The sequence below is a fragment of the Lissotriton vulgaris genome, chromosome 4_1 (assembly GCF_964263255.1).
Source record: "Lissotriton vulgaris chromosome 4_1, aLisVul1.2, whole genome shotgun sequence".
NCBI classification, from domain to species: domain Eukaryota; kingdom Metazoa; phylum Chordata; class Amphibia; order Caudata; family Salamandridae; genus Lissotriton; species Lissotriton vulgaris.
In genome coordinates, this window is record NC_141691.1 from 1,709,411,712 (window position 1) to 1,709,435,346 (window position 23,635).

Genomic DNA, 23,635 nt, shown 5'->3' on the forward strand with positions numbered 1-23,635 from the left:
ACTCACTGGAGTGGGAATATTAATTTTTACCCCTCCGCTATCCATCATTTTCCCTACTATTGTAATTATTGTGGTGTGAAATGTATGTTTTTTCAAAATAGTTTCATGTGTTAATTAATTATAGGATGTTTTATTTTATTTTAAATTATTGATATATCTATATATTTTATATTTATATAATTTAAAAACGTATAAATTAAATAAAGATAATAAAATGTATTAAGTAAATATATGTATATGTACACATTTTTATGTGTTTATATTTTTTTTAAATTAAGTTTATTTGTCATGATTAGTTAAAATATAGATTAAATGTAATTTATTTTGTTAAAAATATTAATATTATTTAATATATTTTGTTTAAGTTATATATACTTTTGAAGTCGATATTTTTTACATCTATGTTTTTTACTTCGATATTTTTGATTCCATATTATAATACTTGTTAAAGTATGGGGAGTTGATATTTTTGTAATCAATATTTTTACATCAATATTTTTGTAAATTATATTTTTTATATTGATATTTAAACATGGAACTGCAGAAACATAAAATGATAAAACTACCATTTTATGTTTCTGCTTCTTCCACTAAGAGGAAGCAGAAGTGCCTGGTTGGGTGCGGTCGGGTGGGTGGGTCTGCTGTGAATCAGGGGAGGCGTGGCTAGCCCACTGTTGTGGGCCCTGACTGTTTGCTCCGTGCAGCCTACATAGAGGAAATGGCCTCCCTACAGATGCCCGGCTGGGAGCCATCCGCACGAATCATGAATCACGCGACAGTGTTGTGATTGGCTTAGAAGAGGGGAGGGAGGATGCCTGTAGAAAACACAGACAGCAGGATAACGCGGGACCCATGGGAAGGTACTTTTTAAAATTGTAATTGCAGCTGCCTTGTCGGGCGCCAGGAGGTTCCTTTGCTGGAGCATCTGTGCACCTAATAAAAACGCATAACATAACATAACATAACATAACATAACCTGTCCCGCTTTCCCCCACGAACCCCTGCGGCCACCCCCTAACGAACACCTGCGACCACCCCTGCGAACCTACGCGACCCCCCTGCCCTCCGGTCACTTCCATTCACTCATTAATTTTCAGGTGTTACCACTGTGTGTAGTAGCCCTTCATGGCCATTTCTTTCGCCACTTCAGAGAAAATATTGTAAGCGTGGGTTTTGCAACGAAAGGTGTCCTTGTGCTCCTGCTCGGGACACGTACTGTATCCAGAGCAGGTGCGGGAGGACTGCAGAGTGAACCAGGCAGTCTTCCTGCCTTCTTTATAAATATTTTATGAGCAGCACATCCAGATTTCACGATAATGTCATTATCAGATGGGCCTATTAGGCAGCAGTGTCAGTTGCTCCAGAATGTTGCACAAGATAGGAAATAACAGTGCCATTAGAAGAGAGATGTGTGTACCCAGGATATACACCTTTTTAAAAAAGAAATATTAGTTCTCTGTGTTTTGTCTCAGCACCACTGGACAACAACATGCTCTGATAAAGTTAAGTCATTGAAGCTTTGCTATTCATGGAGGTCTCACAAAATTCTTGATGTGCTTGGAATGCTGAAGTGGATAGAAAGACAAGCACCTTGGCCTATCGCCAGTGCCACTAAATTATGTGTCAGGATACCAAATTATGCATCAAGAAAAGGCAAATTATACGGTGTAATACGCCACATTTTGTGATAGTATTACTTCATTATTTAGTAATTTTTACAGATGGTAACACTGCATGGACAAAGATTTCACCTCATTATTACTCATTTAACAACCAAATATAGCAATAAGCAACTGAAAGATGACCCGTCTACCTTTGGGACTGGCCATCTACTGTGCGAGAATACTTGTCACCATGTGTTTAGTAACTTTTGACCACTTTGAGCCAATGCTACTGTTGACAACAATATCAAAGTTCTGATCTGGGTGCAGTGCCTTATCAGGCGTTCCTTGGAAGAAAAGAACATTGAGCAAATTAGACCTTTGAGGGGGAGCGAAGCAGCTAGAACTACTGTAGGATAGGGAGGCGTGGAGTCTGGGAGGCTTCACCGACTACCACCAAGAGAGCTCCTTGGCTTAATGCCCACCTCAGAAATCATTATGCAGCTTTAAGTCCGAGGTTCCAATCACAGTGTTCCAATCCTGGGTTTATTCTCATAATGCCAATAAAATGGATGAATACTGTCAGCTGCTGCAGCACCCAGGAACCAGCACAAGAGCGCTTCATAGAATGTAATGTTATTTAACATTTTTGTGATGTTCCTCTTCCACTGGGGCTGACCCTGTGCCTATGAATAACAAATGATGGCTCTGCAGGTGCCCTGGTTGTGAGGAACGTTGGCAGTCGGACCTTTCACACTAGTTTGTTTACAGAGTCAAAGTTAAAAGAGTTAGTATCAGCATGAATCAATTGTGGTTGAGCAGGATGTCAAGCATTTGAACATATGTCAAGGTATATAAGAAATTGTAATGTTTCAGCCTCTGCACGACATGGACGCAGGGCCGGACTGGCTGTACTGGGCCTCCGACATTTCCCCAGGAGGTTGGAAGTGTGGGAGCTGGTTTTAAACTGGTGGGGGCTGGTTTTGTTACTGGTGGCCGGTTTTGCAGCAGTGTCACACTAATGTTCCCTAGTTCACACTTGCACCCTTGTCCAATACCCTACACCCACCCCTGGAGGCCAGTCCAATAACATTGCCCAGGCTGCTTTGTGATCTCTGTCATGCCCTGCATGAACGTCACATCTGTATGTTTATAAACCTCTTGTACATTGTAGTAAGGATTAGCTTATATATCATTGGAAATAGAAATCAATATGATCAAAGCTCTCCCTCATCCATTCTTTTTCTATTCATTGAAGGTATTTGCAGTGTTGAGAAACTTTATGCGGCATAGGTCATCTAATCCCCACCTCGCCCTTTCTACTCTACTGTTCAAGTATAGACTTTATAGGAAGTTATTTGCCTCCCCCTAAGCACTTGTAGCCCTATATAGAAGTTCTGCAAGGCTTCCAGATTCCACATTGAGTCTAGTTAGATGTTTCCATTGCAGGGGTGTCCGTGAAATTCTGCGAAGGTCCCTTATCAGAAATATTCCTATTGGCAGGATTGGTATTTACACCCTGGTATACCGATATATGGCCCTAACACTTAATAGTAGGTAAGGGGAAGATATTTACCCTCCTGTTAAGTGACCGAGAAGAAGAGAGGAATTGAGTGGCCTACAAAGCCAATATTACAATAAAAAAATCCTCTAGCAAGCAGACATCAATAGACAAGAGGCTCATGTTACATTGTATGTGTGTTAATGACACTAGACGGGTATCATCCAGTTGATCAATGCCATGAGTGTCAACCCCCCCCCCCCCCCCCATGTCAAATTCTATAATTCTATTACTGGCACAACAGACATGGGAAGACTTGGTCCCTGGCTGGTGGGCTAATGGGCAAGAAAAGCAAACTTTGTTGAGGACTGCAACAGAGGTTACACAGCCTCAGACACAGGATGGAATAGCTACTTTCTTGATCTGAAAAGTAGAAAGCAATAACTTTAATAAACTGTCTGGATGAAAGAAGAGGAATTCTGGCTCATGTTTCATAAGTAACACAAACCAACAGGCAATATCAACCATCTAATTTTCCCCTGAGTGAGAGCTAGAGCAGCACAGTGACAGAGATGGGCTATTCGTCCACACTCATCTCTCCCAGCTAATCCTTCTGAGCTTCAGCCATGACAGTAGATATCTGCTATAAGAAAAAAAGCATTCAGTGTTCATTGCACATCCAGCTGAGCAGAGAGGGAAGTAGAAAGGGAGCTCTGAATGGACCTCGGCTCTCCTCATGTTGACAAATATGTTATCAAGGCAAAAATATAACAATGTCTAAAGTACTCACATTTGTGAACACATATAGCTCCCCTGATCCCTAATAGATGATGTTTATTGTCAGACCAATTATACTGGAACTTCAAGAAATGTGGCAGGGAATAAAATTGCTCTTTCCATATTATAAGGAGGGATAATTAGCAAAATTGTTTGCCAGAACAAGCACGTGACAGCAGAGGTTGTACGTTGTATGTGAGTGAGATAAAGCTAAGGACCTTTGTGACTGATGGAAAATCATTGGAGCTTACGAGGCGGACTTCGATTTCAATGAATGACTTAGTCGGTCATTCGTAGGCTGTACCTACAGAAGTGACAGCGTCTCCTAGTAGTATATATAATTTGTCATTTAATTTGGCAGCATTATGAAGAAAGGAGTGCCACACCATCACCAGAGATATTTGCATGCTGTTAAATTAGTAACATAAAATTTCACTGCATTCATAAATCGAATATAGCATGCATTAAATATATATAATTACGGTTGAATGGTATACTCTAAGCACCACTTTATTAAACATGTCCAGGTTGTTAACATTACATCACTGCCTGGCAAAAGGAAAGGCAAAGGTGTACCTTAAAATTACCTGACATTGTGTAAAGTTTGTACATTTGATTATTTTTTGCATCACCATTTTGGTACCAAACAGTTTTGAGTGCAATCCTAAAAACACAGAGCTCCAGGTGCAGGCTAAGAGGTTTGGCGAGGGTCTAAGGTGTTCGAGTGTCAGTATTTGACTTCCTTGAGATGCTCACACATTATGAATAATTGACTATGAAACTCGGTTTGTCCTTGGAACTCGCATAAAGTGCATGGCAAGCAAGAAAAGGCTAATGGATGACCCATTTCTGTAAAATCCATTTCCTCTTAGGGACACAATGCACTTTTGTCACCAATTTATGAACATTTCATTCTGAGCATACTGGGCCTTTTCCTCCTCTTAGAAGCTCACTAATGTCTCTGATGTGGGTCACAGATTCTTACAATTTATACTCCAAAATGAAACATCTTGTCAGATGGCTCATTTTGAAATATATTTTACTACTTATTTAAGCGAAGTAAAACATAGTTTAGGATTTCCAAACATAAGGGCTAATCAATTGACTTTGCCAATGCTTGTTTGTAAAGCATAGTGCCAAATATAAAAAAAAATCTAAATGATTGTGGATGCATCGCATACGGATACAATGAGAGCTATTTTTCAATGTTTTGTCTCTATGTGAATAACCCATTCTAGGGAGGCTGTTGATGTTTTCTGATGATTGGGAACTCACGAGCAGTCATTTTCAAATGGGTTTTCCGAAAAAGAAACCATTTTAAGATGTCTTTCTGTGCATATATATTTATTGTGAAGTCATGATACTTGCATGTGCATTGTAATGCACCAGGGATCATTTTGACTCTTTTTTAAGTTAAATTTATTGTTCCAAGGTGCCTAAAGACCATTTTCAAATTGTAAATTAAATTACAAAAAATAAGTGCTTGAGCATAAACACAAAGAAGTGAGCTTCCCAGTAGTGTCAGCTTCCAGGCCCTCACAAGCAAAAATAATAAGAAAAATAAGTGGAAGGGGAGTGGCTTGAGAGCAAGGAGCTGGGAGAGTAGAGGTATGTAAAGCTGTGGGCGGTGGAATTGGAGCGGAGAAACTAGTAAGAAAATGAAACACATTGGAGGAGCAGAGAAGATTGGTAGAGCAATGGGGGAACTGGTCGGAGGAAACTAGAAGCAATGGAACAGTATTGGATCTGAACTGCAATAATCATCTAAACCTCAATATTTAATCACCTTAATATTTTACCAAACTAATCAAACTCCAGAGTCTCCAATTTAGTTAGTGGGTAAACACTATACTTCTCATTAGGGAAACACAATTTAGCAGAGCTAAACAGAATAAGTTGTTGGAAGCATAAAGAACTGAGATCTAGATCAAAAATAAGACAAAAAGTGAATTTAATACAGAATAGTCAATTTTGTCTATGAAATTTCTATTGACAATTTGTACGAAGTACTGTTATTTGATTGCTATTTCCAAATAAAGCTACTCTTAAAACGTAATACACAATCATCAAAATGTGGTACAGAAAAAAATGTACAAATACCCATGAAGGCCCAACTACAGAAGTAAAGGTAAATGCAAAATAAAAAAATGAATGAATCCGTTGTTATGCAGAATCTAAGGAAGAATACTCAGGGGGTAATTAGTATGGCGGGCGTACTTTGTCCACCCGCCATACCCCCGGGAAACTTAACCGCCCGCTGAGGGTGCAGCGGTCCCACACTCCCATTTAGGATGCGCCCGCCACACTGGCGGGTGCATGGCGCATTTGCAACATTGAGGCCGGAGGTGCTAACAGCACCGCCCACCGCAATGCCACAAATACAAGTTGTGCCTTTTAATGCACAACGTGACAGGCACCGCGCGGTGCCTGCCACATTGTTCATTGAAATGCAGGGGGGTATCATAGGTACCCCCCATTTGCACCACCACCCCCAGAGTCCCCCAAGACTCTGCATGCCTTTCCGTGATGACAATGCCCCCACGGATAGGCATGTTCCCGCCAACATTGTAATATGGCAGGTGCTGTCTAACAGACACCGCCACCATATTGAACCCTTTCCGCCCAGTCGACTTGACGACCCGGCGAAAAAGCGGCGGAAGATCTTTCCGTCCACTGCGAACCCCCCAGCCATTGTAATATGGCGGGAGGGTCTTTGCTGCACGGATGGCGGGCGTATTACCCCTGCTGGGCCTGCGGTGACTAACCCTGGCCCAGCGCGGGCGATCCACCCACCATCCCAATGGGGCCCTAAGAGTCAAACTCCTAGAGAGGATTGACAGCATCCCAATAGCAAGCATAAAGAGCAAAAGAGGAGCATGGAAAATCGCCTGCAAGGAAATTGGTAAAATATGCAAAATGTCCTGTGAAAGGCAGAAATCTAAAGGTTTTATAAATAAATCACACAAACTTTTATTAGATTCTGCTAATTCAGCATGGTAAGATCATGGTTAGGTTGACATTGGCAAAACAGAAACAACAACATAATCATCGAAATCATTAGCAGTAGCCCATTTCTAAAGGTAAGAGAAGTCTTCAGCTAGCTCCCTCTTCAACTGCGCTCTGGAAATGTATAATCAAATGAAACATTTCTTAAGAAATGGTTCATAGAATAACATGACTACACTAACACTTCCAGCGGAAGCCTTTCACTGAGCACATGGTGGAAGCTTCATGTTTTCAAACAATGTTGCAAATCGCTAATACATTTACGTCATCCACTTGATGCTCTGTGCAAACAAGGGGAGAGATGTCTTTGCAGTGGGACACTGGGAGGGGGAATGAGCAGGAGACATTTGAGTAGAACACCAGAAACTGCATCATTTTAAGAATAATGGTGTATTACACGAAAATGTGGCAAATGTTTTCTTAGCGTTATTTACACATCTAAGTGACCTAGGTAACGTGTTTCAAGTCCAACATCATTAGTTCACCAGTTATGACTCCATGCATTATAAGAAACACTAATTATCAAAAAATTAATTTCATACAGCAATGGCACATTTTGCATATGTCGAAAATGCTACAACAACAGTAGGATGAGGAGGCAGAAGACCTGAGCAAGTGGTGGAGGGATGAAAAGCAACAGCATAGGGTAGAAGAATGTCAGAGCAACATAGGTATCGGTGGGGGTATGAAGAGCAGCACAAAAGTGGGGTGGGATGGAAGAGCAAAGTAGGAAGTGGGGGAAATAGCACAAGCATCCCACGTTGAGGCAAAATATATATAAAAAACAAACACACAAAGTAGAGATAAGAAAAATACATGTACTTCGAATTATTCATGAAAGTAAAATAACATTGTTTCCTGATTGTGAGCAATTGAAGGTTTCAACTCTTCTAATCAGAAGCAGTGTAAAATAGCTATGCTCCAGAAGAGAGGCAACCTCAAGCAGTGGAAGACAGCCATTAAATAAGAAGCAATGAAATTAGATTTACAAAAAAGCGAACCAAACATAACCAAATGACTGGTCAAAAGACTAACAGGTACATGCATCAATCTCGGCATTTGCGATTCCTTAATTGCAATTTTTAAGGAATCGCAATCAAGGAATTGCAAATGCCTATGCATTAATAAATCGCTAAATAAATTGCGATTTCTTAGAATTCCTTAATTGCGATTAGCATTTTGCGAATCGCAATTAAGGAATCCCTTCCCATTCATTCCTATGGGCCTAGAGGCCCATAGGAATGAATGGGAAGACAATCTCAATTTGCGATTCGCAATTAGCTAATCGCAAATTGAGATTGGGATTTCAAGGGTGCAGGGGTGTCCAAAGGACACCCTGTTGCACCCCTGAAATCAAACAATGCACATATGTTGTGTACACACATGCCCTAAGGGCATGTGTGTGCACAACATGAAAGTTAAAAAAATGCACAAAATTGCATTTTTCTAACATTTCGCAAAATTACCATGAGGTCCAACCTCATGGTAATTTTTTCTCTCTAATTGCGAAATCGCAATTTATTTCAGTTTCATGCATTGCTTTTAAGGAATCGCAAAATTACGATTCCTTAAAAGCAATCGCACTTTAAAAGATCGCAAAAATAGCGATTTCTTCACTTTTAGGATGATGCATCCCAAATAGTGATTTAGGAATCGCAAACGGCCGAATTTTGCGATTCGCACCGTTTGCGATTCCTAAATCGCTTGATGCATGTGCCTGTAAGGGCCTGATTACAACTTTGGTGGTGCGGTGCCGAGTCTGCCCCACTGCGGCACCGGGTCCGTCCCGCTGCTGTACCGCCAAAGCAGTGGTCAGGCCACCCACAAGATTAGGAATTTCCTCCTGACTGGCGGGCTGGTTTCTGACATCCCCAAGGCGGTGCCTCAGAAAATGGGCACTGGAATGGAAATGCCAAAAACAGTTCCTGCACGGCATGGACTGAGAAGTCCATGCTGTGCAGGAACTGGGGTGCATGCACACAAGGTGGGCACATGTTGTGCACCCCTGCATGCATCCCCATGCGAAGGAGGCACAGGGAGCCCTGCAGGTGGAACTTGCAGTTGAGAGGAACCTCCGTACTGCTAAGCATATTGTGGCCTCTTGACCGCTGCAACACCGCCAGGGAACAGTAGTTCCCTGGCAGCAGCAACAGGGCTATGGCAGTATAAGCACCCTGGTTGTTATAGGGCAGTAGGAAGACCACCACACCCCCACGAATCTGGTGGTCCGTGGACCGCCAGACTCGTAATCAGGCCCTAAGTATTGGTATTGTTCACAATAGTACTTTCAGCAGCAGATAGCTAAACCTGTCTGAAGGCTAGATATAAAAGGTATTGGTTTTGCAATGTATACACTAACTCAGGGAGTTAGCACATGCACTCCAAACATTTCAGCTTGGAAAGATTGAGCAGCATGTCATGCACTGCTTAATTTTTATGATCAGGTGGCCCCCTATAACACTAGAGGCAGAAATCAAATATCCTTTTAAGGGTGGTTGTAGATGAAAGTCTGCAACTACTTCTAGGCTGTAGTAAACCTAGTCATACATGCATGAAACTATATATTTTCAGTGAAAAAACTATGGTTAAAGTGAAGTTAGAGTATGTCTTCTAAAAGTAAAACAACTTTGGGGCATATTATCAAGAAACAGTGTTAACATTATCGCCGCTTTAGCGGCAGAAAACTGCAGCTAAAGTGGCGATAATGGGCTTGATAATACGCCCTTGTGAATTCTCATAGAAGCCCATGTTCTGGTGTGAACATGGGCTTCTATGCGCATTCTCTACAGCGTATTATCAAGCCCATTATCGCCACTTTAGCTGCAGTTTTCTGCCGCTAAAGCAACAATAATGTTAACGCCATGCTTGATAATATGCCCCTAACATTTTAAAACCAAAACACTGATGAAATTCCCCAGTTATATGTAACTTACCTAGTATAACTTGTACTGTCATACATTTCAGAAGTAATTAGTGATGTACTATGTAATGTCATAAGGATTCCATCACAAAACAACACTGAAATTCCCCAGTTATACATAACTGAGAAAAGTGTAACTTGCACCTCTGTAGACTTAAAAAACCATCAGTGATGTGCTATTATGCACTGCTTATGACCTCACTTATTACAAATATTACCTATTAGCAGAAGCCAGTAGGTAGTTATTGTTAGGTTTAAGTTTTCCTGGGAAAAGTGTTTTTAGACTTGTCTATAACTTTGGAGCCGGTTGATGCATCTTCACAAACCTTTCCCTAAAACGTGTGCTGGTGGGTCTCATTGTGCATGGGAAGTTTTCTGTCAAGAAGGAATTGAGAAAAGGGGGGGGGGGGTGAAAAAAGTGGTATTTCCTATGTTAATTCCCATAGGAATTTTGAACACAACTACAGCCTGAACTGCTGGATGAAATTACCTAATTTGGCAGAAAGGTAGCTCTTGGTCCAGAAGGAGCGCTTTGGTTATTTGATGTATATCAGTTCAGTAGTTATTGAGATAGTAAAGGAAAAATAAATTTGTATATCTGGACAGTTGGTGTTCAGATATGCTCTGATTGGGCAATGTGGCCAATATCAAGGAGACTAGTCAGTCCTGATTTGTTGATGACAACCTGAACATTATGCTTTGGCAGCCATTACAAGACTCAGGACTTGGTCCTTGTGTCCTGAAAATGAATTTTAAAAAAAGTAAATTGGCAGGGTGAGCACACACAGGTTCCATATGGACCCCTCCCACTTTACTATCAGGCCACAAAATGGACAACATGCACCACTTACAGGACTCTGAGGCATGGTCCCTTTTAAAATGCTGTAGTGAATGGCAGGTTTTGAACGTCACACAAAGGAGAACGTATAAAGGGAGATAACATATTTTAGTTACAATATAAATCATTTGCTAATGGTACTATACCAATTTTAGTAATTGTTATGTGTTCTTAGGTAATTTTACTGTGCAAAAATGTCTTCTGCTGGGATTTCATGAATAATATTTGAGAGAAAACAGTTTCTCGTGGTTTTTCTATAGAGGTGATGGAAGGTGCTCCAGAAGCTATAATGAGAGCATATTTTCTGTAAATTCACACACACAGCCATATGAAAATGAAGTATGACATTCTCTGTAAAACATGTATATCCAACAAGAGCAGCCGAGCAGTTGATTCCATTGTGTTCTACTGCAGCTTCCCAGAGTCTTCTAAAGAACAAATAGAGCACTAACAGTCTTACTTCTGACAAACGTGTGGCACATCTTGATTGAATCAAACTTGTAAAACATAAAACATTTCATTTAGAAAGGAACAAAATTAGGGGGTTCATTGTGTTATGGAAATTATGGTTAGTGCTGTAGAAAGAAAATTAGGACATATTTTAAGGGAGTTCTCTAATATCTTAATCTTCTATTTCATTGAAACAGTCTGACATGCAGACTAAAACATGCACTTTTAACACCAACAGCAGACTGCCAGTTAACTCCCTGGTGATCAGAAGCTTTACTACAGTGTTCCAATGAGTAACTAGAGTGCTAACATTCTGAATTTATGCCAAAATTGTAGCACATCTGAATGCCATCTTGATGGAATCGAAGTGGGAAACTGAAAGCATTTTCTACTGAGGATACTGCTGTAAATAAGGAAATTAGGGAGCTTTATAACAAGCGAGTCTCCCAAGATGGCCACCCTGAGACAAAAGTGCCCAAATATATCACAACTATTGCCCGAATGTATCTCAAGTATAGCCCAATGACAGAAGTGTGCCAAACAATTAATTTTATTGTTTTTTGCAGTTCGACCCAATGGTATTGGAGTACTTTACATGTGCATCAGTTACATTACACAAGGACACATTCATTTTGTTTTTAGGCATGGACAGATTAGGGGCCCGATGTAGGTAATTCCTATTTACCTACTCTTAAATACCGAATCATACCGATTCGGTATTTAAGAGTAGGTAAATAGGAAGGGGGCAGAAGTAGGTAATTCTTATTTTAGAATTACCGAATCTGTAAGATTCGGTATTTACCGATTTGGTAAATACCGAATCAGTATTTCCTGTTGATTCCTATGGGTCTTGAAGCCCATAGGAATCAATGAGAAATGCCGATTCGGTATTTACCAAATCGGTAAATACCGAATCCAGCAAGGGTGAACGGGGTGTCACTTTGACACCCTGTAGCACCCCAATTCCAGGCTTGTGTGCCATGTGGCACACAGACATGCCCTAAGGACATGTCTGTGTGTCACATGGCACAGGTGTACATGCACAAATGTGCATGTACACCTGCATTCGGTATTTTCCCACCCAATTGTATTGTAGTGTAGTTCCTATTTTCCCTATAGGCTCTGCGCATTGGAATAACATAAACAGCAGTGTAGACGTCGGACTGCGGTCTTCTAGGTCTCTACTGACTATGTTAGACTTAATTTAGGTTTGCGCCAGCTAGCTCAGAGATCACTGGAACCTTTCTTGACTGAATAGGAAGTGATCAGCTTCCCTGGCTCAGACAAGAAGGGATTCAGCTTCTGACATTCGCATAAACATGACAACTTTGCTCCTCAGAATAAGAGTCAATCTCTAGAGTCGTGTGAAACAATAGACAGTATTTCACTCAGTCAGACGTGCGTTCTTAGTTTCACCAGGGTGGGGTGCAGAGAATAGAGAGACAGGCGTTTTCAATAAAAGATATTATTTATTGAGCAGTCTTCTTTCTCATGCAAGAGAAATGAATTGCCACAATTGCAAGACTTGTGATTATAAAAAGTGCGTACAGTAAAAGGAGTATTGCGAAATAATACTGTAAAAGCATTGATATTGTTTCTTAGCCATAAGATAGTTAAAATGAATAAAATATATACATTCATATATACATTGGGTAACGACTTCAACTGGTGCTTCTAACTACGCCTACCCCGGTGTACCTGACCTAAGCCTAATACGTGGGAGGGAGTAAGTAAGTAGCAGTTTAGGTTAAGTTGGTTTTGCCAAGAGTTTGATTCAAGAATTCTCTCTAAGGGTTTAGTCAGCACCGTACCTCTGGAATAGAATGTAGGAGGTCTGATATCTCCTTCTCAGGACCCGATATCCCAGTAGCCCGCATGGGTAGGCTGGAAACACTGGAGCTGGATTTTCTCGGCAGGAGAAAAGACAGCGTCTTTCTCAGCGCGTCAAGGAGGAGGGGCAGCGTCCGTGGGCTTCTCGCAACTGCTGGGCTGTCTGCAAGGGGACAGCTGTTCTGCTCCTGTATTCACCACCACTGTGTGCTTGCTTAAGGCAACGTTGGTATATTTATACCTGAAAGGTGCCGAGTTTGACGTACGTTTCTGGACATAAGACGTCAATAAAGATGTCACTAAGAACTGGTCATTCTTACAGTGCTCGCAGGAGTTCTATTACTAATCAAAACAAAGCAAGCGGGGCTTTACCAGGTTGCTGGGGGTTTGGTATGTCGAAAGAACTCGGTGTGCTATCTAGGAATCTAAGGAAGTGGCTTCTGCTGTGTCATGGACTGTCATGGACTGCAGAGGTGAGTTACTGAAATATGGCTCTGATTATTATGCCATTTATAGGGATATGTATTGATTATAGCCGTATAGGGGCATGAGGTCACAATATTGATCGGGGTCCTAGATAAAACACATCACCCACTCCACGAATTTATGTCCATCAATTACTAAAAACCTAAGCAATAAGATGCACGTGTATTCATACCCACCCCAAAATACATTTTGCATTTGAAATGGTGTACATGAAATACATAAAAATGATAATAGGTACTGTACGTTTTTAAGCAGAGTAATCATTCAAAAACATTTTTGCATATATATTCAGTTGAACGATTTTGCGAAAAATTACACATGAAACGTCTCTCAATACAGAAAAGAAGGGCAAGACTATTTCATCACATACAAATACAATTGCTGTAAAATGTGCTAGAGGCTGAGGTAAAATTTTGTCTCTAGATCTACTAAAAATAGAAGCTTGGTTCTTTATGAATAGTTCTACTTTAAGCAAAGTACGTGTGCCAGAAAAAAGGTAAATATTTTGGAAAAAATAATTTCATGGTGAGCGGGGCAAAAATAGTTCCAAACACTTTTCAGTAGATTTTGTTTATCAAAGCCGAAGGCCGAATTCAGAGTTCATGAGAACGCTGTGTACCGGATTGTTTACCAAAAATGTATTGTTTCTGTTCAGGGGAGAACATCATTTCCACTACCCCGTTTCCCTCAGGATGGAAGGGACAAGAGAACCGCAATTCAATGCCCATGCTGGTCATTGCCTCCTTATAAGCTCGAGAGCTAAAAGCAGGACCATGGTCAGAATGAAGCATGGCAATTGCGCACGTGCTGATAAAGACTCACAAATCTTTTATAACAGTTCTGGCGTCAGCCGAGCGCTGGGGCCACATCCATATGAATCTCGTACAGGAGTCCACTGCGACCATGATATATTTGTAGTGTACATGTAATGTAGTTGCCATCCCTTTGTAGGGGACCACAGTGGCCCAGGTAAACACATGCTAATGGTTTATCTGAGATGAAAAGGGGTGTCTGCGCTGGTCGTTTCACTGTTGATACTTTCATTTTTTGGCATATTTCGCATTCTAGCACATATTTCTTAGTTTGTATTCTCATGCGTGGCCACCAATATCTCTGTTTTAATAATGATATTGTTGCGGAAACGCCAGCGTGTGCAGAGGCAAGCCCTTCGTGTGCCGCTGTAATTAGTCCTAACCTGTGTTCCATGTTTGGAATTACTCTATCCCCCACTCCAGGGATTCGAGCAAAAGGAACATTATTCGTATCTGTTAAATATGAGTACTTTTCTGGAAAGCCTTTTGGGAGTGTTTTTCTATAATTTTTTACTGACGCACTGACAGCTTGTAGTATATCGCTGTCTATTTTTGTTTTTGACCGGGTGATAGCAGCTACGGAAGCCGTTTGCACAGCTGCCTTCGCAGCTTCATCAGCCAATGAATTCCCTGCAACGTGAACGTCACCACGTTGATGACTCAGAGTGTGTATCACGTGAGTCTTTTGTAGTTCCTTCTGTAAAAGAACTACTTGTTCCCAAAGCATTTTATGCTTGATTGTGCCACCTTTTGCATCTTTGAACCCGTTTTCAACCCAATTCTGCAAGTATTCATTATAAGATTGAACGCAATATTATGAATCGCACACTATCAGTGTGGGGAATTCGCGATCGGTATTTTTAAGCGCCATCTTAAATGCTAGTAGTTCAGCTCGCTGAGCTGTACAATCTCCTAGCGATTGTGTCTTAGTGACCAGTGGTCTAAATTTTCCTTTGTGCCAACGACCTTTCACAATCGCGCACGCAGCACTGTAAGCTTGTTTACCCCCAACCGCGGGTTGTGCTGATCCGTCTGTATATATCATACATCCATATTGTTCTAGAGGCAGGATTTCAATTGGCAGAGGACATTCATATTCATATTGTAAAAATTGCTATGTCTTTAGGTTAGGATCAAATTCATACACTACGTCTGTTGCAGCAAGAGAATTAACCCATTGTATCCATTTGGATGCAGAGCTTTAGCATTTGGAATGCTCGCTTTAGTCACCGCTTCTAAAGCAGGTATAGGTGTAATGATAATTATTCGTTTACCTTGTGCTAGGGCCCTTTCTTTTGCTACGGGCAGTCTGAACCTGAGTTAGAATTTTTTCAGTTGAACTGAATTTTATTTCAGCTTTTGTGTACAAATGTGATTTGTACGCTATTGGTACAGTTTCTCCCTCATTAGAGGTCAGGTACGTGAATCCGCATCTTCCTGGGATGACCCGGATTACAAGGTTGCGTGTATTGTCACGTGTTTCTAATTTTGTTTTAGCTAACATGTCTGTTTGCAGTGATCTCAAAATTTCTGTGTGTTTTTGAGTCCAGTTGATTGGTTTAAAATCAGGTTTTATTAATTTGTAGTGAGGTTTAACCCTCTCTGCATAGTTTAGAATGTAAGTTCTTCTGAAATTCAGGAAGCCTAGAATCGATTGTAAGTTCTTCAGCATTTTCGGTGCTTGGAGTACCACGCACTTCCCTAAGAAGTTGTCTGCTAGGCTTTTGCCTTCACTTGATAATTCGTATCCTAAAAATAGGACAGTTAGATGGGCAATTTGTGACTTTTTAAAGTTGAATTTGTAACCCTCTGCTGCGAACCCAAGTATTATGGTGTTCACTCTTTTCAAGCGAGTATCCAAGTCGTCGTCAGTGAGATAGATGTCATCGACATAAGATAATGCCTCATCATCATACATTTGTAGTAACTCTGTTACTCTGGCTGAGAATAGTCATGGGCTGTTCTTGAATCCCTGTTGGAGCCTACAGAAATTTTTCTGTGACCCCATTATTGAGAAAGCGGTCAAGTACATGCTTTCGGGTGCAATATTTTGACAAAAGAACCCATTAGATATGTCTAATGTTGTTTTGTATTTTTTGCGAACTATGTTATTCATTAGTGCAGCACTGTGCGAATTTTGTACCGCAAATGTTTTGCAACATGAGTTGAGGTGTCTGTAGTCCAAGACTAGACGATGCGAATCGTCTGGTTTGGAGACAGGAAACAAAGGATTGTTCATTTGAGAGGTGCATGTTTCAATTACCCCTTGGTATTCAAGTTGATCTAAAATCTCCCTGACCTGTTTTTTAGCTTCTTGCTTAATTGGGTACTGCCTTTGTGCAGTTGGTTGTCATTTTAACTGAATTTTGTGAGGAGGAGAGTCCTCATCCCATCCTACATGATTCTTATATAATGCCGGTGCCTGGGCTACTGCCCATTTCCTTGCATATATATATTTAGTGTGAATTGGAATGTGATTTGAGAAGGCAGGCATAATCATTTCTTCGCCATGAGGGCACTCCCTGACAAACTCTGGGGGCCAATCTTTCTCGGCTAACAGGATGTCATAGCCTTTTGAGAGGTTATCCCAAAATAGACCCCTTATTTTCCTAGTCTTATCTCCCTCTATACGCAGTGTTATTTCGTATATCTTATGAGGTTCACTAACTCTGGTATCTGCAGTTTCTACTTGAATGTATTCATTCGTGTCCACTGTCTCCAGATGACTCATCAGGATCTTGCGAGCTATGCTGATTTCTGCTGCGCTGTCTAGCATTGTCTGTGCCCACTCTCCGTTTTTCAGCTGTGTCCTCAGTATTCTCGGCATGTTCGATTACTCTAATACTGGCTACCTTCTTTTTTGGAAATCGTAATTTTTTACTTTGAGCAGGTTCCTTGTCTTTGGACTTGGTGTGCTCTTCCCTTGGATCTGACCGTCCTCTTCTTTCCGATTTCTGTGAAAAAGATCGAGAGGGGCGTGTATCAATACTTTGATATCTATCAGGCTTTTTCAAGTTATCCCTATTTCTAAGCTTATATCTTTTCTCAGAGTGCTCCCTCTGGGGAGACTGGTGTTCTCGATTCGGAGTTCTTTCTCTCCGTCGAGGAGACCTTCCTCTGGACTGGAAAACTTTTACTTTGGGAGTGGATAGTTTGTTTCCATTCCAGCTCTTTTTAGGAGTGTTTAGATTATTTTTAATAAACAATTTTTCAGGATTTTCAAGTAGTTGGGGTTTTACTGGTTTCCCCCCCAAACTATCTCTACCTAATTCTTCATAGCATTTTTCTATTATTCTGGCAAGCTCAATTGGTTGATCTGTTATATCTGTTTCTTTCAATTTCTGGCGGATCGCTGTTGAAAGTGAGCCCATATTACTATCGATGCCCGGGTTGCTGGCGCAAGTCGCCTCTTAGTTCCCTTTCTGAATAGTTACCAAATAAAGAGACGGGCGCTGGAAGCAGGAATCACAAGAACAAGATTTATTACTCATGAGGAGAGCCTGTCATTTCGGACACGAAACACAGTGTCTGTCGGGAGGTGCTCTAACAAGTGAGCTGAGACATCGTCTTTTATACCTTACAAAACACTTGGCATTACAATCAGGGCATTGTGACACAAAGAAAAGACATCCCCATAATCCTCGTGTCAATCCTACCCCACATATGTTATCAATAGAGACCCTTGAACTGTAGATAAGAGAAGGGGCAATGACGCAGCTGAGTGTTCCGCTGATTATTAGAATATGTGCGCCTGATCGTATCCCAAGGGGTGGGGAAGCCAGGATCAATAGTGGGTTCTTTGAAGAGGAGTGACTCCATACAATAAGGGGCAATAAACAGTATCTTCCGGCTTAGGCGATGGCCTCGGACATGTGTGGACAGTCCATCGCGGAGGGAGGGTTCACTAACAGAGGGGTTATTCATGAAAGGAAAGGAGGTGTTGGTCAGGTGCGGCTGTGACTCCCAAGGACGGGGTCTTGCAGAAGAAGGAGGTTTATGACTTGCCCATGTGAGGGAGGAGGGGAGAGCCAGGGTGTGCACAGGGACAGAGTCGCACAGAGAGAAATGTCTTGTGACCTGTACATGAGAGAACGGGGGCAGTCGGATACAGCTGGGGGGGGGGGGGGGTTTATGTCAGCTGAGGCGAGGGATGCTTTTTCAAGAGGAAATGGGGGACTTTGCGTGGGTCAAGCAGGAGGGTTGCCTTTCATAGCAGGGTCGCGCAGAGGGAGAGGGTTTGATGGTCTATGCATGTGAGGGGGGGTTTAAAATACGCGCAGGAGGGAAGCCGGGGATTCCAATGAGCGGGCAAAAGGCCATGGTGCCTAAAAATGGCTATCAGGTACATGTGGGCACAGGCTTTTACTGGCGGAGTGGTGTGGTTAACGTACAGGGAAGGGAATGGGAAAGGGCAAATGAACGCTGCTTATGTATATCAATTTCGTTACTTTTCCACAGTCGCCGCTTTTTACATAACAAAGTTCATTTTCCCTATTCTTCCTAGTAAATGGGTGTACATATAAACATGTGTGGTTGACGAAACGGCATTTGTCAATACTAACATATTGCATACAATCATGAACAGTTGGTGTGATTGGCAGAATGCAGCACATAGGAAATTGCATTTGCGAACGAACTTCATAGCATAGATGCTTCCGACTTTCTCAAAAAGGTGACCAATGAACATTTTGACCAAGCAATTGAGGGAGGAATTCAGTCCAAACAAGATCTCTTCGTCACAGTGTCTTTTTAGCAGTGAGCCATCACTGGTAGGCTCTAGTCCGTGTCCTTTCGTTGGCGCTGTTGAGCACCGGCGGTGGAGCTATAGGTCCAGCTCGGATCCAACCTTACGCGTTGCAGGGTGCGGTCAGTCCTCTGCTGTTAGACCACAGTCCTGTTCCCTAACCAATCCTTTTAGTGGCGCCTTATGCTCGGCACCTGTATTCCTGTGGCGCAACCCCATTTCCACCTAAATGCTGTTCTTCCTTTCGACAAAAAGTCACGTGGAAAAGGGGGTACGGTTCAGTAGTCGATGGGAGAGAGACAGAGAGCGGAGTGGGGTCGGATTTCCTGGGACACACCAAAGGGACCAAGGGAGCAATGGATGACAAGCGGGCAGGCCCATCAACCGGGCTTGAAAAGGGGGACGGAGGCTTCAGGCACGCGTGGGTAGGCGGACAGAGGGCTTCAGGACAGCCTTTCATCCTTTCGTTTACCACATTGGAGAGTGCTGCCTCGTCCCGTATTCCTGCTGTGCTGTGGCTCCACCTTTGGTCGAGGTCGCATGCGTCTCATGATCTCCAGCCAGGCTGTGCGCCACGTCCGACCCTTCTCCTCCGATGATCGTATATCTTGGAATGGGTAAAAACAAGTTTTAGAGAACTGACAGGAGAAGAGATTTTTACATTCGAATTTCACCCGCAATCCTAGCACCTGGGTGTTATGCTCATTGGTCAAAGTCAGAAGTCTATCACCATGGAGTAAGTATGTGGGCATTTCTGCCGTGATTGTACCAAGTCTAATTGGCGTTCATTCATGACACATATGGACAGAGGTCAGATTCCTATCACTTGCGTATTTTATCAAAAAATAAACATTCAGGGGGGACTCGTCCTTCCAACCCGAGCCTTGGTAGTCTTACATTTCCCTTTTTAGAGCCGGCTAACCCTTTAAACAGAGCGAGGGTGCAATCATCGTGAGACAGGATTAAACAAGTTTCTCTCGAGGGGCGACAGGTACTCATGGCCAATATATATATCGGGGACAGCAGCTGGGGTCAATCAAGTGGGGCGGGGACGCCTCGGGCATTCGCGCTTGGGTGCAAAGGGGGTGGGGCAATCTGGGCATTGGGGGTCAATCTAGACATTGGCGCTTGTTTCTAACAACAACAAAAATAGGGTGCCATTGACATATAGTTCCCCTTTTAAGAGGGCCAGATTAGGGGGCCTTAGTCGTCTCACCTGTCCTTTCTTTCTTAGCCAATTCGAGTTCATTCATTTTGCAGAAAGGAGAGGTAGTAATATGGCAAATTACAATCATTTTATTTTCTGTCAATTTCGCCGAACACCTTCGTGTTCGATAAGTATCCAATCAGACTGGTGCCAGCGGGGCACAATTTTATATACAAAAAAAGGAAGATGGAACAGGGGGGACTCTCGTAGAGAGTGAGAGTCGTCCGCAACCTAGACGAGCTATTCAGTACACATATGACATGTAGAGAGAGAGAGAGAGAGAGATAGAGGGAGAGAGAGATCGAGGGGGGGGGAGAGAGAGAGAAAGGGAGATGTGTACGGTAATAGGTCATTTAGTGCGCTCACAACACAGAATGACAGGGGTCAGGTAACACGCAAACACAGATAGAGGGAAGACATAAACCCGTACATTACATACACACAAACTCAGACAAGGGAAGACAGTACATGTGTTACATACAAAAGCGTTCACGACAAAACATAAAACAGTTGTTGGCCAAACAAAAATCTCCTTGCGCATGCTGCGCATTTTTAATATCCTATTTATCCATGGGCTGAGCTCTTTTTACCTTTCCTCCTTTTCTTCTCGTTTGCTATTTTTGCGAGCGCTCCCAATTGCCAATACTTACACCTCGGTCAACCGGTCAGAAATTAACCTGGTCGGGCTATTGCCCATAGGTGGACCTTAAACCACTTTCGAGTGTCTTCTTTTGGTTGGAAGTTCTCCAGGCTGAGGCAACAGAGGGTATTGATCAGGAGAACAGTCAGGCAGCTTGGTTATATCTATAAGAGGGTGAGAAGGAGGTGGTACATTTCGAACATCAACAACGTTTCTAACTTCCCAGACGGGTGGTGCCTGGGAATCCTTACCCCAGGATTCTCCTTTGTCCTTTCCCTATCTAGTTAACCGTCATAGTTATATTATCCAACGTGCTAATTCGAGTCAATTTCCGTCATACAGTTTCCCGTCAAGTTTCTATGTCAGTCCATCCTCCCAGTCGCTATGTTCTAAGGAGGAACAGTCATATCTAAGTCTAGCATAAGTACTATGCTCAAATCCCCTCCTTCCCTTATCGTCGGTCGTTCGATCACCACTCTTCCATACCTCAGCCGACGTTCCGACGTGACCTGCAGAAGGGGAAGAAGAAGGGGGTGGGGGCAGCATTCAAAATACATCAACTTGCATAAATCCGAGAATGTTTTTACCTACCACATACTCGACCTATCTCCACGGGCCGCATTCTCTACCTTCTCGGCGTTTAAGCCCAGAGGGACCAGTAGCGTCAGTTAGATAATCATCGATGATCTGCGCATCTACATGAATCACACGATCGTGACCTTATAGGTCGTGTGCAAGGGTGGCAATCAGGTGATACTTCTGTGGTATCGCTCGAGGGCGTCTAAAAACACTTTTCCGGCTGTCTGTGATACGTAGTGTAGCTGCTAAATATCGGGCCGTTTTACCCTTCAACCTTAATAAAGCTGCTTATTTTTCGCTTATATTAGAGGCAGTAGTAACGCATTAAAAAAACTCATTAATGCAGCTGCTACAATTCATACTTCCTTTTTCGGAATACCTTTAATTAATAATGTTGGTGCACAAATACGGGCCTACAACCCAGTGGGCCGGCCACGGAGCAGACTAGAACTGTGCATAAGGGGAACGAGGTCGGAGATTATTTATTTCAGAAAAGTGCGGCAGTGCAATAAAATCATATCGAACTTTTCTACACTGCAAGTATGATGCATGTCAATAATTCAATTTTTCAATAATTTTATCTCATTGTCCAACTATTACTCAAGACCTAATAATTATTATTATTATTATTATTATTGGGACATTTGTTGAGCGCAGCGATTACGCACACCGGCGTGTCCACGCGCTGAAAAGTGGGAGTAGGCAGAAGACAGGGAACACAAAAACTACGCGGGCCATTATTTACTGTAAAGATAAGTTTTTAGTTTTGCCCGGAATCTAGCCTCATCTGGTTCCAAACGCAGGTCCGTTGGCAGTTTGTTCCAGTTGGTTGCCGCCAAGTATCTGAAAGACCTGCCTCCCATGCGGGCCTTCTTAATTCTTGGAGTCCTCAGTAGGCCACCCCCTGTTGATCTAAGCGCCCGTGTTGGTATGTACGCTTTTATCAAATTCGTCAGAGGGGCGGGTGCCCTGCCATTCAAAATGCGATGACAGGTGCAGAGGGCTTTAGACTCCACTCTTCTCCTCACCGGGAGCCAGTGTAGCTGCTGGAGGGCCGCCTTAGAAGGCGCCCTTTTAGGCAGTCTGAGAATCAGACGCGCTGCCGCATTCTGCAGCACTTGCAGCCGGGCCATGCTTTTTTCTGGAGCCCCCAGGTACAGCAGGTTCCCATAGTCCGCCCTAGCTGTCACCAGGGCATGAACCAGGGTTTGACGTGCTTCAAGCGGGAGTAAGTCCAGGACCTTTCTCAGCTTCTTCAGAATCCCGAAGCAGACTCCCACCACCCGATTAATCTGGGGGCCAAATGTGAGCCCTACGTCAAACCACACCCCCAAATTGCGCGCCTCTAGGCACGGGGTTGGGGTAGGTCCAAGGCAAGAGGGCCACCATGCCGGCGACCATGCAGACTGGGCTCTCCCTACCACCAGCACCTCTGTCTTGCTGCCGTTCAGCTTCAAACAATTGTTGGCCATCCATTCGGCAAGATCTTTCATGCACGAACGGAAGCCATCGGCAGCAAGACAGGGCGCCTGCGACAGGGAGATCACCAGCTGCGTGTCGTCGGCGTAGGAGACCAGTTGGAGGCCATGGCTCTCCACGATCGATGCAACAGGCGCGACATACATATTAAAGAGGGTTGGGCTTAATGACGAGCCCTGCGGCACGCCTTGGCCCAGAGGCACCCCCCTTGAATAGCAGTCTCCCTGCCTGACTTGAAAGCTTCTCTCATTGAGGAAGTCTTGGATCCATCTCAGCGCGGTGCCAGAGATGCCACCTCTGTTCAGACACTGTAGCAAGATGTTATGTGCTACAGTGTCGGACGCCGCGCTGAGGTCCAACAAGATCAGAGCCATAGTTTGGCCTGCATCCACGCCCTCTCTCAGATGTTCCGTCGCCATGAGGAGGGCGGACTCGGTGGAATGTCGTGGCCTGAAGCCAAACTGCGTCTCATGGAGCAGTCCCCTTTCCTCCACGTGCTTCATAATTTGGGTATTAACCACCTTTTCCGCCACTTTTGACAGAAAAGGCAGGAGGGAGATGGGCCTCAGATTTTCTAATACCTCGAAGCCTAAGTGGGGTTTCTTCCGGAGCGGGAGCACCACCGCCTGTTTCCATCCAACCGGCAGCTTCCCTGATCCGAAAGATACGTCGAGGATGTGCCTAATATAAGGCTCCAAGACTTCCAGACTGTCTGCCAAGCGTTTTGGCGACACTGGATCCCACGGGGAGCCTGATTTTACAGAG